General features: G+C 45.9%; 1 protein-coding gene across 1 annotated transcript in view; it reads left to right on the forward strand.

Moving 5' to 3' along the window:
- ADCY8 (adenylate cyclase 8) overlaps positions 1-16931 on the forward strand; it is a 1090843-nt gene that overhangs the window by 135752 nt on the left and 938160 nt on the right. The window lies entirely within an intron of this gene.

Here is a 16931-nt window from a genome sequence, read left to right on the forward strand (position 1 = left end):
AAGAATACAGCCAAGCACAGAGAAAATGCCCAACTCTTGAAGGCCTTCTGGGCCATGGTAAAGTGGAGCCCAAATGATCTACTTTGAGGAAGGTGTCCTAAACAGTGAGGTTAGGGACCCGAAACCCAGGATAACCAGGAGATTAGTGCCCCCCAAAAGTGTGTGCTCTTCCTCTTAAAGTTAGTCAATGACATCCCCTTGGCTGGGTATATGGGACAGACCAAAATCGGGACAGGTTGATCAACCCCTTCTAATGACTCCAGATTCCTGGAGGAGTTATGTTGCTCCTGCACCACTTGTAAAGCCAGTTGCAAATCAGAAGGGCAACCTGAGGTTGCCATAATTCCACTACATGTGGCGGGGGTCACCTTTTGAGAGGGTGGGGATTGACATTGTTAATTTCCTGGACCCTAAGACTTCTTCAGGAAATAGGTCCATCTTAGTGATGATGGACCATGCACCTATGTACCCTGAAGCCATACCTCTGAGGATAGTAACTGCACCCATGGTGTCTAAGGCCCTGCTTGGTGTACGTACCAGCGTAGTGTTCCCCATGGAGGCAATCTCATACAGGGGGGCACATTTCTGTCTGCGTACTACAAGGTTGTATGGAATAAAAGTAGGGTGACTTACAAGTTCAGCACTCATTATCACCCCTAAACTAAACGTATAGTAGAAATTCAACAAGACCTTAAAAGTAATGATTATGGGGTTGTCTGAGAAACTCTGGAGGAAATGTGATATCGATTTATCATGTCTTTTATTTGTTTACAGCGAGAACCTACAAATGACAGTGGGATTCAGCCACTTTGAAGTTTTGTATTGGCACATTGTGAGTGGTCCTTTAAGCCTGGTTCAAGAAGAGTAGGCAAAACCTCTCACGGAATCCAAACAGGACATTATATATTGTGTGTTGGGCCTACATTCCTCGATGGCTGAATATATGAAGAGGGCTTACAAGAACTTGTAGGCCAGTCAGGACCTTACCAAGCAATGGTATGGCCAGGGGGCAACCTTGGTGGAATGCCTGCCAGGTCATAGTGGTGGTTGTGGAGCCTGTAGCTCCCAGGGCTCCCCAGGACAAATGGAAAGGAAAAGACAGATAAAGCCACCTACCGAGGGAGAGGTGTGGCGCAGCGGCCAGGGTGCCTGACTCCGGACTACAGGGTTCACGGATCGATCCCCAGTGCCGGCGGCAGGTTAGCCCAGCACCATGTGACTCTGGGCAATAGCTTGCTTAATCTTCCCGAGGGCCCCCAGTGCCGGGACACCACTTCGGAGGCAGCTGTGCGCTTTACCAATACTGGTATTTCATTTCATTTCATTTCTAGTGGATCTTACTACTTCAGACACACCCCATTGGGTGATCCAGGTCAACTGTCTGTAACCCCACTTTCACAGGCTGACGTGGCCAGGGTCTTGGTCCCAGACAGAGGGAAGGAAGAGGACAGTTAGCCTCTCCCAGACCTCCTATCCGGCAAAGTAAAGTATGCTTCAGTGGCGCAAGCACTGCTCTCCCCTACACTGACAGAGCAGCAGCAGAGAAAATGTCGTCAATTGTTGGGGCAGTCTGATGGAGTATTCTTTCAGATGCCTGGACAAACACTTGGTGTGTATGTGAAATTGATACTGGTGACAACTTACATTTCATGAGAATAATCTACAGGCTGTCAGATACAGTGCGGGCCAGCATTTAGGAGGACATTTTCTAAAATCTTGTCCCAAGGGGGTCATCGTGCCATCTAGTAGTCAACGGGTCAGCTAGTAGCTGGTGTCCAAAGCCAACCTCAAAGTAGAGGACCCCAGAACTCAGGTTTTGAATGTACTACTGAAGACTGAATGACATCACCAAGATATACCCCATTCCCAGAGTTGATGAACTCATTGACTATTGTATAAAAATCACCAGAAACCTAATTCAATTTGAACTTTTGTATGTCATTTAATGAGAAAATCACCAGGCACTCCTAATAAATACAACCGTGACTCTAATTGGTTGTGTACATTCTTTTGTATACATCTTTGTTTATGCAAGTACATAACCAAATAGATTCATTTGTGATAATAATGCCGGGATGCATTGTATGAAAAAAGGTGTCGAAGTGACTAATATACTGATAAAAACAACTCATCTCAACATTGCCTGGTTTATATAACAATCTATACAGAAGCCTGTTAGCTATTCACAGGTGTTCCTTATGTGTAATAATATACATTATATATACTTTGGCCTTTTTCTGCTAGTTTTTCTCCTTCTGGTTTGCCCTGTTTCAATTCTTGCTCCGGAAACTCCATCCCCTGGGGCCCGGTCTTGTGTCCCTAGGTGCCGTGATCCCAGCCAGGGCACGCAGTGTGCAGTATCGGGACTGCGGAGGAAGCTTCAAGGCCCTTGTGGTCCAGGATGGCTCCCCGTCTCCAGCGGGAGCAAGCATTCCTGCTGCACTCATGGAGTAGCTGGAAATGCAACTTCCTGCTTGCAGCAGCGATATTTCATTATATTCCCTGCCTGCATGCATGCAGGCAGTAGAAGAGAGGAAGTGTATGCTTGCAAGGAGCTGTCAATTTCTGCCAAGCAAAAGCTTGGAGCTATGTCCCGGGGACGGGCACCCCAGGACATAGCAGGAGCCAGCCCTGGGGGATGTAGTCCCCAAGGCCACTAATGGCTCCAGGAGGGGGCCATGCCCCCTCCTTCTTTTTTTTATGGCCACCTGGGGAGGTAGTGGTATCCGGGGCCAGGGGGAGCATTGGACACCCTCCTTTTACTTATAAAGCCCAGAGGAGGTTGTCGTCCCCGAGGCTTCTCTGAAACATAGTAGAGGGGGTTGCGCAACCCCTCTCCTTTTATATAAATATTGACCCAGGGAAGTGGTGATCCCTAGAGCTCCAAGTGCTTCAGGAGGGGGACCCCATGTGCCGCTTTCCTTTTATAATAATATAGTGCCGGGGAGGACGTGGCTCCAAGAGCCTCAGGAGCCCCCAGGACTTGACCCACATGGGGGATCTTTTAACAAAAAGCAAGGTAGCATGCGCTTGTTTTAAAAAAAAAAGTTTTACCAGATTCGTGGAGCCGCCACGATTTTCAGCAAAAATGCTTTTTTTGCCCTAGTTGGGTCCTTCTGGGACCCCCGCACCAGAGCTAGGCAGTCAGGGTATCCCTACCCTGCCCCCTTTTCTTTTTTTAATTGTTTTTTCGTAGGACTAAGCTAATGCTGGGTCCCCAGATGGCTGCCAACACTTCCTTCTTGAAGTTTTGGCAGCCAATCAGATCTCAGCACGAGATCAGGAGGGTTAACAGAGCCTTCACATCTCTAGATATCCAAATTTAGATTTCTTTAAATAACTCAAAAAGCACTGAACGGGTTTTCACAAAGTATTGAAAGTAATGAAAAAGCAATCTTTCTGGACCAAGAGCTAGCTTTCTGCCAAATTAGTTGTAATTCTATCCAGCGGTTTGCGCTGTAGTCGTGTTCAAAGTTCCTTGGGGGGAGTTCCTAAACAATAATTTCCCTTCTCATTTTCCATAGGAAATGTCTGATGCAGCTACAAAAAAGAAAGCGAAACAAAATTTCACAAAATTGGCAAATAGTTAGAACTTTACTTAGAAAGTGTCCTTTTTGTGATTTGGTGTACAACAGTTCAGTTCTTTTCAAGAAATTTATATATAAAAAGGTACTCAGGGTGGCCATGAAAAGGTTAACAAAATAGGTATAATGGAACCATTGGTGTCAAGATATGCTCTGACTGTCCAGTTTAAAGAGGACTAGTAAATGCTGCTTGGCTGTCCTTAACATGAGCAATATGTTGTGGCAGCCATTACAAGACACAAAGACGTTGTCCATGTATCAGAAAATGGAATACAAAAGTATAAGAGGACCAAGTGTGCACACTTTGACCCCATAGGCATGTGGGGGATTCCAAGGGAACTCCCCCTTGATTGACAGGATACAACATATACAACATTTTGACAGCCATTGTAGGACTCATGGTGCCCCGTGAAATGCCTTGTAGGGAAACCCTGTTTCTGAGCTCCACAAAAAGCAACACATTAACACAGTGATATCAGAGTTTAGTCACAATATAAATTATTTGTAAGACTTCTGGTGCATTCTCAGATGATTTTACAATGCGAAAACTACTGACCTTCTGCTGGGAATTGATGAACCATGTTTAAGAGAAATCTGTTGTCTCTCATGATTTTATCATAGAGGTTATGGAAGGTGCTCCAGCTGATAAAATGAGAGCACATTTTCTATAAGATATCTTCTACAACCATGTCAGAATAAAGTCTGGTAGTCTGAAAAAAACGTGCTTCCAGCAACAGTAGCAACCTGTCAGGTCTAATGAGCAAGTTGGATGCTAACATTCTATACTATGATAGAAGTGCGGCAGAACGGATCACCTTCTTCACAGAATCGAAGCTGTAAGGTGTATTGTGTGTTCTGCCAGTCCCCTTGTACATTTTTTTATTTCATTTTCGGAATGCAGGTATCATGTTACTGAGACCGGAGACCTCAACACATGTTCATGTTCTGGCAGGTGCGCGATAGAGGCACACGTTATAGTCAGTTCATTAAACTATTATTGGCATATTGGTGGCCTTGGCCGGGACAATGGGTGGTGCAGGCTGCATAGGCCTCCTGTGAAGGTCCCTCGCACTTGGTGTTTTACACACTAAGCACTGAATTGGAAGTGCTTCTCTAAGACCATTATCAGCATACCTAATAAGCTGACCCATTCTTGATGCAAGCAACTTCCAATGAATGTTCCCTAGTACGTGAAAATAAGCATCATAAATGCAGGACTTTGACAGCAAAATGTTACACTGCCCCACACAGCACGTTATTACTCCTTTCTTTATGTACATCTTATTCAAGTTACTCTACAGTGTCAATGTACTACAAAGAACAAGGACAGTTAAGAATGTATGTTTCATGTTTTAATTTCCTTACAATGTGATTTGCATTTAAAATTTGATTCATTATAACACACGTGGCTGCATAAAACACATTCAAATATAAGAACATTATCCACTACAAAAACACACATATGTCAAAAAATTGACAGACAAATATTCAGACAGTAGCAAGCAATGATTATTAAATGGATTATGCTTAAATGCTCTAAATCTTTCTAAACAGTACTGAAGTCAACTAATACATCATGTAATATCAAAAAGCATAAAAAACACATCACGAGTAACACGTGTGATATGGTCCAATATCGTCCACTATTGGAATCTCGTGGTCCAGTTGACATTTATAAACCACTCTGATTTCGGTTGCATGGTTTGCAAATGTCACCAGAACACCTCGATGGAAAGATAGGTCCATATTGCACAGTTGTACCATACAAGGAGAGTTAGAGGTTCAGAACCATCGCACATCCTACTTATATATAACACTGGACCAGAAAAAGATACGATAGTGGTAAGAGTTAATTTCTATCCTGCAGTGAACCGATAATAAGAACAATGTAATTTATATTGAATGAGGGAGCCTCACCCACATGTTTGTGCATGATTTATCATGGCTAAGCTCATCCCACTCTGATAAACTGATACCTATGATCAGGCTGTTGCAAACAAATTAACTCTAACCTTCAATGCATCTTTTATGAGTTATGTTGCAAAGTAATCCTGTGCCCTGGGCACCCCCCAACTTTCTGATGGCTGGTACTGGTGGTAACTGTCTCTGACTGACCCTGGGCTCTGTCTAACCAGGCCCAGGTCCAGTGCTATGCTGAAAAACACTTAGAATATAGTGAAAACATATACATACACTATGGTACATTATGGATTGCTGTACCCCTGTGATTGGCATGACCTACCCCATAGGGCCCTAGTACATAATAGGCCAGGGGAATTGAAATTCCCTCTCAGTCCCTAGTATATAATAGGGCATGGTAGTTTAGATTCCAACAGCCCTTTTCTGCACTTGCATGTGTGCACTGCTGAGCCTGAGGTCAGTTTAAAAGTAGCCTTGTGTTGCAGGACTGCTTTTAAAAAGTAAATTGTGCCTAAACTCAACGTTGGTGTTTGTGGCACTTAAGAATGGATAACCTACAATGTTTGGGCATTATTAGGTACCCACAGGGTCTCCCCTAGGTGTCCTAGGGGCAGGGGGTCAAGTATCTATAAGGTGAATGCTTATAAAATGAGTTTTATATGCCCTGGATTAAGTGACATTGCACATTTCACTCCCCACAGTGTGACAGTGCTGCACAAACTCGACTTTGGTGCTAGGAGCACTGTGGAGGGAGAATCTGCAATATTTCTGCATATTCAATCAATCAATCAATCAATCAATGATAACTTTATTTCGGTCGAAAAGACCATAAAAAGTGCAGATGAAAATACATACAAGGCACAATTCATTTTAAAACAATAAATAATGAACGGATCAGTATTAGAGATAAAAATTGATTAAACTCGACAGTTATCAAGAACCAAATAATGTAAAATTCATAATTGATCACAGGCATTATACAAAGCTTATCCTTCTGTGCCACACACCAAGTAAAAAACGAGATACACCAAAAACAATGGGGGAAGAGGTGTCATAGATTAAAACCCTGCAGACCTGCATACAATGTCTAAACCCCAGGTTCCTACATAATGGAATCAGCCAGCATTTTCTTATTCTCACGTACGCTAGACAGAAAAACATAACATGAGGAACATCTTCTCGTTTATAATTACATGCCGGGCAGGCTCCATTCTCCGATTTTGCCCATTTAGAGGGAAATGACCTGATTGGTAGGCTGCCATGCCTTAGTTGAGTGTATAACTTCCTCGTAAGAGGTGGTTGGATTACATCGAGGAATTCCTCTAGTCGTGGTTCCGGTTTTACTAAGAGGAACTCTACAGACAACCTACCCAGGGTAGCTGATCTCTGTAGGGCTAATGAATTTTGCCGCTTCAACACGTTTCGGAGTTCCGATCTGGATATCATCGGGCAGCTCAACTCAGGAGTCTCCTAAAGCTCAGGCAAACCTATACAGGCACTAAGAACCTTGATATGAAGCAACCACGGGATATTGTTGCTTTTTAAAAGACCCCAAACCTCCAAAAATTCCGCTCTATAGGGGGCCAGCTCAGGAACTGACCAGAACCTCTTCCAATAGAGCATAGGCCATGCAGCTACCAACTCATCTATTGACTCCAGGCCCAAATCAAATCGTAGAGGGATAAGTGGTGTACTTTGTGGTAAACCCACCAGATTCCTCATGAAACACTGTTTCACCCTCAAAAGATTGGATTTATTCTTATGGCCCCAAAGTTCAGCACCATACGTTGAGGCTGATCTCACCTGGAGTCGATATATTTCAAGAACCGGAGCTGCTAGTTTGAAGTCTGATATTCTGTGGAGCTTACTAATACCCCTTGCTATTTGTGTTAGCCTGAGAGCTGACTTGGAAATTTGGAAGCCCCAGTCAAAATCTTCTGTCAAGGTAATACCAAGATAGACAAAAGTTTTGACACTTTCCAGGGGGATGCTATTGAGGACGGGATTTGGACGGGTTTGTTTCGGTGGATTGAAGCTCACATATTTGGTCTTATCCAAATTAACCTCCAATCCACGTGTGGCACAGAACGTTGCAAAACCGTCCAGAATACACTGGATGCCCAATGATGTTTTGGATAACAGCACGGTGTCATCCGTAAATATCAGAGCGGGCACCCGCCCTGTAGCCAGCCTGGGGGCGTCATTGTCTATTACCCCAATTAAATGGTCCACAAGACCATTGATGTAGAGACAGAATAACGTGGGAGCCAGGACGCACCCCTGGCGTACACCCTTTGAAACAGGAAAGCGCGCTGAGAGTTCTCCATACCTTCACACCTGACTTGGGCATAATTGCCAGTATGTAATCTATTTAAGATTTTAAATAAATAGGGCGGGAGACCCAAGTCTGCAAGAACTTTTCACAGCTTTTCCGTAGGAACAAGGTCGAAAGCGGCCCGCAGGTCAACAAAGACAAGGTAGAGGCTGCCACCCTCCACTCTTGCCCGTTTTTCAAAATAAAACCTGCAGCCGAAATATTTGGTCCAGGGTTGAAATGCCTGACCTAAACCCGGCCTGGAGTGTAGTCAATATTTCGTTTTCCTCCATCCACCCTTGGATCCTATCCAAAATGATCCTGCCCATTAGTTTTTGTGTTGTATCTATAAGGCTAATGGGCCTATAATTAGATGGGGTTAACGGGCAACCTTTCTTATAAATGGGGACGATCTCGGCTCCCAACCAGGTGCCTGGTGGGTCAGTCCCCATAAGAATCGCATTAAATAGGATAACCAAATATGGTGCCCATATTTTAGGTTGAGAACGAAATAAATCCCCAGGCAATTTATCGAGGCATGGGGCTTTGTTGGAAAGTAGCCTTAATAATGCAAACTCAACCTCCTTCAGAGTGATAATCTCGGGGATTGTAGAATGGCACTCATCCTCAACATCCCGGGAGTCCTGCCTCCGCTAGTCGCCCAAGGCCCCCGCCAATCGATACTCATGGCGGGGGCCTGGTGCGGCGAACGAAGGAGGCATCGTAGCTTCCCCCATGGCCAGGTCTGTCACCCCTACCAATCTACACTCTTGGCAGGGTTCGGGACCTGAAGGGGGCACGGACTCTAGCTCCAAGTTAGCATATAATGCTCCAAAATGTGCTTCCCACACTGAGGGTGCTATATTCGGGGATAGAGCCAGACCTCCCCCACTCACGCATGAGCTAACAATAGCCCAAACCGACTTAGAGTCCTTACATGAGAGTGCAAATCTAAGTTCCTCCCACCTAGTCTCCTCCCAATCCCTCTTTCCCCTAATGATTGCCTTTTTGTAGAGCAATCGTGATATCCTAATTCCCGCTCTGTCTTTGGTTTAAATTGCAGTGAGCAGGTCTTTTTTTGCTTTCCTGCAGGAGGCGCCGTACCAGGGATGTGTCCTGACCCGATGGGGTTTATTCCCACCCACAGGGCAAAACACAGCTAACTGCTTATGGATTTCCACAGCTCTACCCTGGGAACCCAAATCCTCCATATCAAAAATCAGAGGTATAGCTATCTGATACATTTCAGCTAGTTTGGTGGGGGAGTCCTGGAAGTAAGGCCATTTAACCCTGCGCCTTTTGTTGGCTATCATGAGAGGCAGGGTTTCCGAATTAGGTTCGGGAGCAGGATTTGTCAGCCCAAAACTCCCTGGCTTGAGTGTTAGGACAAGGGCATCATGATCGCTGTCTTGTCTTGGCAGAACCCTGAATTCCAGCAGCCTATCCCAGTGTTTAACCTCCATCATTATATAGTCAATGATGGAAGTTTGCTCTAGTCTGTTAAACGTAGCTAGCCCCGGTCTGTCAGGTTCCAGCCTCCCATTACACGCCCGCAAGGATGTTGTAAGGGAGAGAGATTTAATTTGGAGGACCAACGGGGTCCATGCCCTGACAGGAGGGATCTGGAGGTCGGGAACATGCCAAAACAGGTCCTCATCATCCTGTTCACCCAACTCTGCACCGACAAGGGGCTCAAACTGACAATTAAAATCACCACCAAGCACTATAAAGATCGAGGGATCAAGTGCCTGGATGAAGTGTTTTAATGCATCAATTGTATCAGAATCCTGCCCACTTTTAACTGGCCATGAGTAGATGTTTAATATGGCCACCTGGGGCATGTTTTGAGGGGTTAAAAGTACACACTGGATATCTAGGGAATTAGTTGGTATTTGGGAGGCCTGGGCTCCCAGGTGCATACCCACCCATATTTATAGGCCTCCCGATGGTCTCCCCCTGCCCCTGGTTGTTACCAGAATGTCAAAAGTTGCATAACCGGGACTTACACTCTCCTCCAGTGCCCAAGTTTCCTGCATCAAGCAGATGTCATGCATTGCCATAAAGGAGCCCCACTCAGGCAAGAGCAATTTATTTTTCAGCCCGGCCACATTCCAGGACAAAATTTTTATACATCCATCATCTACCCCAACATTAGCTGGCAGTTTCCCCTTGCCTGTATCAGATCCGCTATCACCAGTGGAAACCCTGGACTGTATTGTCCCTTCCCTTGTCTCACCGCTAGATAATGCCACATTAAGGGTACGGGCTACCAGCTGATGCACCTTTTCCCCCAATTCCATCCTACACTCAACAGTTGCGTGTTGGGCTGTTATTACATTTTCAGGGGCAGTGGTAGCAGCATTACCCTCCAGTACAATTGCAAGAGTACATAGACGACTGGTAGTTTGTAAAATGGAATTCTGCCTCTCTGGGCGTCAATCCACCTGTTCCAACACACTGAACCTATTTCTTTGGGGGAATGATGAAAGTAAAGGAGTATATGAATGAGAGCCCTCCCAGGTTGATATCCCCTGTTGCATTCTACATGGTAGTTTACTTTGGCCCACTCCATACTGGACACCTCTATTCTGACCAATTCTCAACTGGGAGGTAGGATAGAAGTATGACAAATGAAGGGGGAGAATTTGGGTGTTAGACCAAGTTGGAAGTCCACTGCAGATGTGTTCTACAGCACTAGTGTGCCTAAAGTTAATTACAACACAGTTTTCTGCAATAGTTTTAGGTCCACTCCCGATCCATTCTATTCTTCTAACGCACAGTATTCCTCCTGAGGCATTAGGGGGTAAAGGCCTATTTGTGTTGAGCCAGTGTATGCATTTATTTTTAAAATCAGTATGATCGTCATTTTTTCCCTGGCTTAGGGGTGGTACCCCAGCTAGCACCACAACATAGGGTAAAGACTCAGGAGGGAGATCAATGGAGGGCAACTCCATTAAGGGACCTCTTACTGAGATGTTTCTATTAGTTAGGATTTGTTGGTCCGAATGACTTATCCCCGGTTCTAATACCCCCCTCGCCACCGTATTGCTTCCACTTCCTATTTTTCCATCCCTCGGCAAGGGCTGAGCTATATCAGAGATAAGGTTTCCAGTTGCCTGAGGGATTTCAGCAGAAATATTATTGCTAGCTGGCAGACTCCCAGGGTCAGGAATAAGCTTAGTAGTGCTCACAACTAGTCGAGCAACAGAATTCCCAGCAACACTATTGTTGGCTGGAATGGTCCTACAGTAAGGAGTGGGCTTAATAGTACCAGCAGACTCTCTGTTAGCATGCTTCCCCAGTGGGCTAGTAGGCTGAGCTCTCCCTAAACCCATGTTGTTAAGTGTGGAAACTAGTCTGTCCAGCCTAGATGCCAAGGGTTTGATATGTGTGCCAATAATCTGTTCGATATGAGCCTGGAAGTCAGCAAGTAGGTGAGTAACCCAAACTGGTGCTCCCACAGGGGATAGAGACGGGGCAGTAACAACTGGTACGGAATCATGTTTAGACACGGTTCTTTAGGTTGTTTTTTTTGGGAATTTGTGTTTCTTACTTCTGGGGCGCGGTTTAATAACTTTATTTACTACAGAGTGTGAGGGAGATTTAGCAACCTGTGGACAATCATTTACATCTATGGCAACCTGGGCACAAGGCAGCTCAGCAAAAGAAGACGTGAGAAAAAAACTAGAGTCAGGAGGGTTAATTGTAGCTGCCGAGAAATCCCCCACTTGCTGTAACGGAGGAACAGCAGGAGTAATAGATAATCTCCTCTCTGTGTTTTCTATGGCCGTTGCCACAACACCAATTGTCTTCTGTAGCATCTTGTCAATAGCCGTTAGGCTCGGAAGGGGTTGAGTTGTTGTGGCCTGGTGCCTGGTCATAGGGCGGGAAACTTCAGACCTCAAATTTTTACCCGTATGACTCATTGTTATCAGAGTGGGAGGGGGGCTAATCCCACTGTTCACAATGTGCCCTCTCAACGCTAGAAGGGATATTTAAATAGGCAGCCCTGTGGCCAAATATGTGTGCATAAACACGGAAATGTCAGATTAAAAGTGTTTCCAGTTGATAATACCTTATAAAACGGGTCAAACTCTGAAGTAATATTTTGCATATGTTAGGGGGGTGGCCCGACCCGACCTCCTCTGGCCTCCTCTGGCCTCAGACGGTCCCGCCCTTGTCCCGGGCTTAACCCGGCGTGACCCGCGCGCGATCCCGAGACGCGGGGGATGTTGTCAAATTTATGCGCCTCCTGGCGCAGAATATGCGTTGGCGGCTTCCGGCCGCAAAGGCTCCCGGGATCTGTGGTCCCCCCCTCACTGTGGCCGCGCTCTGATGGAGAGGAGCTGAGGCGGCAGAGAGAGACCAGGTGCAGCAGTGCGAGGTGACAGGACAAGCGGGCAGCGTAACGGGCCAAAGCAGGTGCCCCCAACAAAACAGCAACAGGCTCAGGCAAGTGTCTCCGTAAAGGCCCCCCGCTCCACCGGGAATGCCATCAAAGTTATGCGCCTCCTGGCGCGGAATACACGTTGCCGGCATCCAGCCGCAAAGGCTCCTGGGACTTGTGGTCCCCCCCTCACTGCGGCCGCGCTCTGATGGAGAGGAGCTGCGGCGGCAGGGGGAGACCAGGTGCAGCAGTGCGAGGTGGCGGGACAAGCGGGAAGCATAACGGGCCAAAGCAGGTGCCCCCAACAAAACAGCAACAGGCTCAGGCAAGTGTCTCCGTAAAGGCCCCCCGCTCCACCGGGAATGCCGTCAAATTTATGCACCTCCTGGCGCGGAATACGCGTTGGCGGCTTCCGGTCACAAATGCTCCCGGGACTTGTGGTCCTCCTCTCACTGCGGCCGCGCTCTGATGGAGAGGAGCTGTGGCTGCAGGGGGAGACCAGGTGCAGCAGTGCGAGGTGGCGGGACAAGCGGGCAGCATAACGGGCCAAAGCAGGTGCCCCTAACATAACAGCAACAGGCTCAGGCAAGTGTCTCCGTAAAGGCCCATATTCAGAACCCCTAAAGTCTCCCCTAGGTATACTAGGGGTGGGGTCCAGTAGATAAAGGCAGAGAACTTATAAAATATGTTTTTATGAGCCCTGGTGCTGGGAAAATGGCCCAAGCCATGTTTTCCCATTGCAATTCCCCTGCCACATAGGTTAACATGGCAGAAAGTTAGTAACTAATAATTCTTGATAGGAGAAGGCTAAAAGTACCATTCAAAGACTTTCCAGAATGGTAATAATACATCCAACAATATGATATTGTTGAATTTCTCCTAAAAGGAACATACAACAAGTTATAAGACTTTCTAAGTCCTGATTCAGTCTTCCAGTGAAACACACAAGATGATGGACAGAATGTTGCAGATTGGCAAAAAATTCATCCCCAGTCACAGATCTGGGTTTAATCCATCGTTATTTTGCTCACCACGCCACCCCAGCTCAGACATGGCCATATGCAAATAAGCCTTGACCCTGTGCCTCATGGGAACAGACCAGCCCGAACTGCCAAGCCATGTCTTCCCTGGGCCGGAATCAAGCATCCTAGGACCGGTTTCTGGCTACCAGCCGTCATCAGCCAAGATAGCTTGACTCCAGTGGCATAGTGAGCATGGGACCCACGTTTGGGCATACCCTTCCCACATAGAGCGAACAGCAAAACACACAGGATGATGGACGGAATGTTGCACATTGGCAAAACATTCACCCCATTCACATATCTGGGTTTAATCCATTGTTATTTTGCCCACCACGCCACCCCAGTTCAGACATGGCCATATGCAAATCAGCTTTGACACTGTGCCTCATGGGAACCGTCCAGCCCGAACTGCTAAGCCATGTCTTCCCTGGACCGGAATCAAACATCCTAGGACCGGTTTCTGGCTATCAGCCGTCATGTGGCGTAGTGAGCACAGGACCCACGTTTGGGCATACCCTTCCCACATAGGGTGAACAGCAAAACACACAAGATGATGGACAGAATGTTGCACATTGGCAAAACATTCACCCCCAGTCACAGATCTGGGTTTTATCTATTGGTATTTTGCTCACCACACCACCCCAGTTCAGACATGGCCATATGCAAATCAGCCTTGACCCTGTGCCTCATGGGAACAGTCCAGACCCAACTGCCAAGCCATGTCTTCCCTGGACCAGAATCAAGCATCCTAGGACCAGTTTCTGGCTATCAGCCATCACCATCCAGAATAGCTTGACTCCATGTCTTCCAGTGGTATGTCATGATTGGTCAGAGTTAAGTGGATTGGCCAGGCTTCTTTGAAGAGGTGAGAAAGAGCCCCTGGGGTTGACCAGCTCTGCTGGGAGGGCAGTGTCCCATTGCACAGGAATGAAAGAGCAGGAGAAGGACTCGTAAACAATGAACTTCAAGGGAAGGGCAGGACCCGAGTGTTATTTACAACTTTAACCCTGTGAACCCCAGCCAGATGCTAGGATTAAGGAAGGAATGAGCAGATGCAAGGAGAGACTACGGAGATTAGCCATCCTATGGGTGCGTTTATTCAGCTCTTCTCTCTCCGCTGGAGAATCAGCCATTATGAATTTGGAAGAATTGGTGCACTCTGATACAAACTAGTGCCAGACTCTGCAGGGCGTGGTCAGACCTTTGGGTGGTACCCTGCAGCCCATTGGACAGGAGTGACCTCCTGCCTGACCCAGAGTAGTTGGAATAAGTATCTGAGAAGGGCAGTGTCCCTCAGATCTTCAGATTGAAAACTAAGAAATCAAGACGGGCCATGCTAAGAACTACAGCCTGTGGATTACCTTGCTGTAAAAGGACTAAAGAGTGGACTCCCTGCAAGCTACAGGTTAACAAAGCTCACCAGGAACATCACTACCAAGAATCCTCAACCTGGAGAACTACCAGTGGATTTGTAAGGGTTTTGTCCAATTGGATTGTGGGAACTGACAACCTCAACTTTCAAGGACCATCTTGAAGATTCCATATCCGTGGAGGGAGTTTGAGACACTTTGGGACCCTTTTGGGAACTTCAGGAAGAAGTTCCAGGAGCTTGGAGACCTTTGGAGCAACTTTGTAAAAAAGCTCCATAAGGGGACCAGCTCAACCTGGCCAGCCAAGCCAAGCCACCTGCCTTCAACTGCGAGTTGGCCTGCCATACAGGTTCATCCAGCTGAAAAGCTAAGTAGGTCCTACTTCCAGAGTTTGACCGGGAGTAGGCAAAATACGAGGCCGGCAAATCCTCACCAAATCCAGCCTGGTGAAGAGCATCGAGGGAACCTGCAAAAAAAAGCTCCAGAAAAGTTTCTAAGTCCGAAGGTAAACACTGTGACTGAGACCTACCGAGAGTGATAGCTGTGCAGGGCTCCATCGCAATCGCTTGAAACTTTGACGTTGATGAGGTCTATCGCGACCAGATATCCGGATAAGGTGCTATAAGTTTCTATGTGCTAGAAATTGCTAAATGTTTGAAAATTCATATCTCCGGTGCCCTACATTGGATATTTGTCCTTTTGGTGTCATTTTAAAGATAATATTTCCTATTGTTATAAATTGATGTTGGATTTTTATTATGCAGTATGTCTTAATTATTTACTGAATTGGTGTTTTTAAATGCTTTACATACCTGTCTTTGAAGTTAAGTCTGCCTGCTTGCTGCCAAGCTACCAAGGGTTGAGCATAGAAATCATTTTCTAAGACCTAGTCTGAGATCTATACTGTGTTAGTGGCCTTATTGCCAGTCGCAGATATACATTTGCCCCCACTAATAATCCACTTTCTAATAGGTTCACTGTCTATCTATCTATCTAGCTATCTATCTATTTATCTATCTATCTATCTACCTATCTATCGATCTATTGAAAAACCTAAATCAAAAAACGTCAACCATTTCAGTATAAGGGAATCATAAGTCAAAGAAGCTGACATTTTTCAGAAATGTTTCTAGAAATCAACATGAATATATGAGAATCTATGTATACGGCAGAAGAATATGTGCTACAATGTACCTTTTAAGTTTGACTAATCCAAGTATTTGGCAGCTTCGCGAGTGCATGCTTTCTAAAAGATTTGAGGGTTTACTCTAGTTAACAAAGTTTCCTATGAACTGGCATTTACAGGGGTGGAAGCTGCGATCAAGAGGGTTGACGGATAGACAACCCCTCCATGTGTGAATAGGTATCTTTATGGTGACTGGTGCAGGAGGCGTCGTCGCCAGATGCATTGGATGACTTCCTTCTTTCTGTTCTTCATTTCAGGGATTGTCAGAGGTTTTCTGCCCCCACAAGGTGATGCCAATAGGCTGGGGTCCAAACAGGGAGTCACACTTTTTGATAACTGGATCATTTAGAATCTCATCACTACGCCCTAGCAATGTGATGAGATTATCCCCAAAGATATTTGAGATAATGAACCAACAAAGTTATATGAAAGATCATTTTGTGGACGTTTTTAAGAACATTCTAGGTACAAGGAATATAGAGGTTATCCATTTTATGAGGGGTCACACCTCAGGCAATTTGTCAACCTGGGCACCCACCAAAAGTGTTTTGTCTCCTCACCTCAGATTCTACTGGTGTCCCCTTTATACTTTTGTTTAGAATGACCGTTACTTCTGGAAAAACATTTCCCTATTATGCTTGCCATACCTTGCACCTTCTGCCTAAATATAATTTCATTTCTGTTAACTTCCTTAGCAAATCCCCTTTAGTATAGTCAACTCAATGTATATAGATGGATGATTCTTTATTTCCGTTACTTTTTTTTGTTTGTTATGCCTTTCTGGTGTGTTTGAAGAAACAGCTATGCAATCATATGTAAATAAAGAATGTACTTGTGCACACGCTCCTGCTGCACAGGTAACCATGATCTCTCTCTGTCAAGTGTGCCAATAAGAGATAACCAGCGTTGGCAGCGGTTGCTAGTAGTTTGCCGTTTGTTACTCCTGTTTGTTATGTTTGCTACTCCTGCATTCCCAGCACTGCCCCTGCTCCCTCTGGCCTTGGGAGTCATGAAGACAGTGGCAAGAACAGGACTTGTCTGTAGTTTCCACTTCTTACACCTCCCCCTACCTCCCAGCAGAAAACAGGAGGGCCCTGAAGGGCCAAGGATGGAACAAGGCATTAACCCTGTGATGTTACCAGGCCTCA

The sequence above is a fragment of the Lissotriton helveticus genome, chromosome 4_1, assembly GCF_964261635.1.
Source record: "Lissotriton helveticus chromosome 4_1, aLisHel1.1, whole genome shotgun sequence".
In the NCBI taxonomy this organism is placed as follows: domain Eukaryota; kingdom Metazoa; phylum Chordata; class Amphibia; order Caudata; family Salamandridae; genus Lissotriton; species Lissotriton helveticus.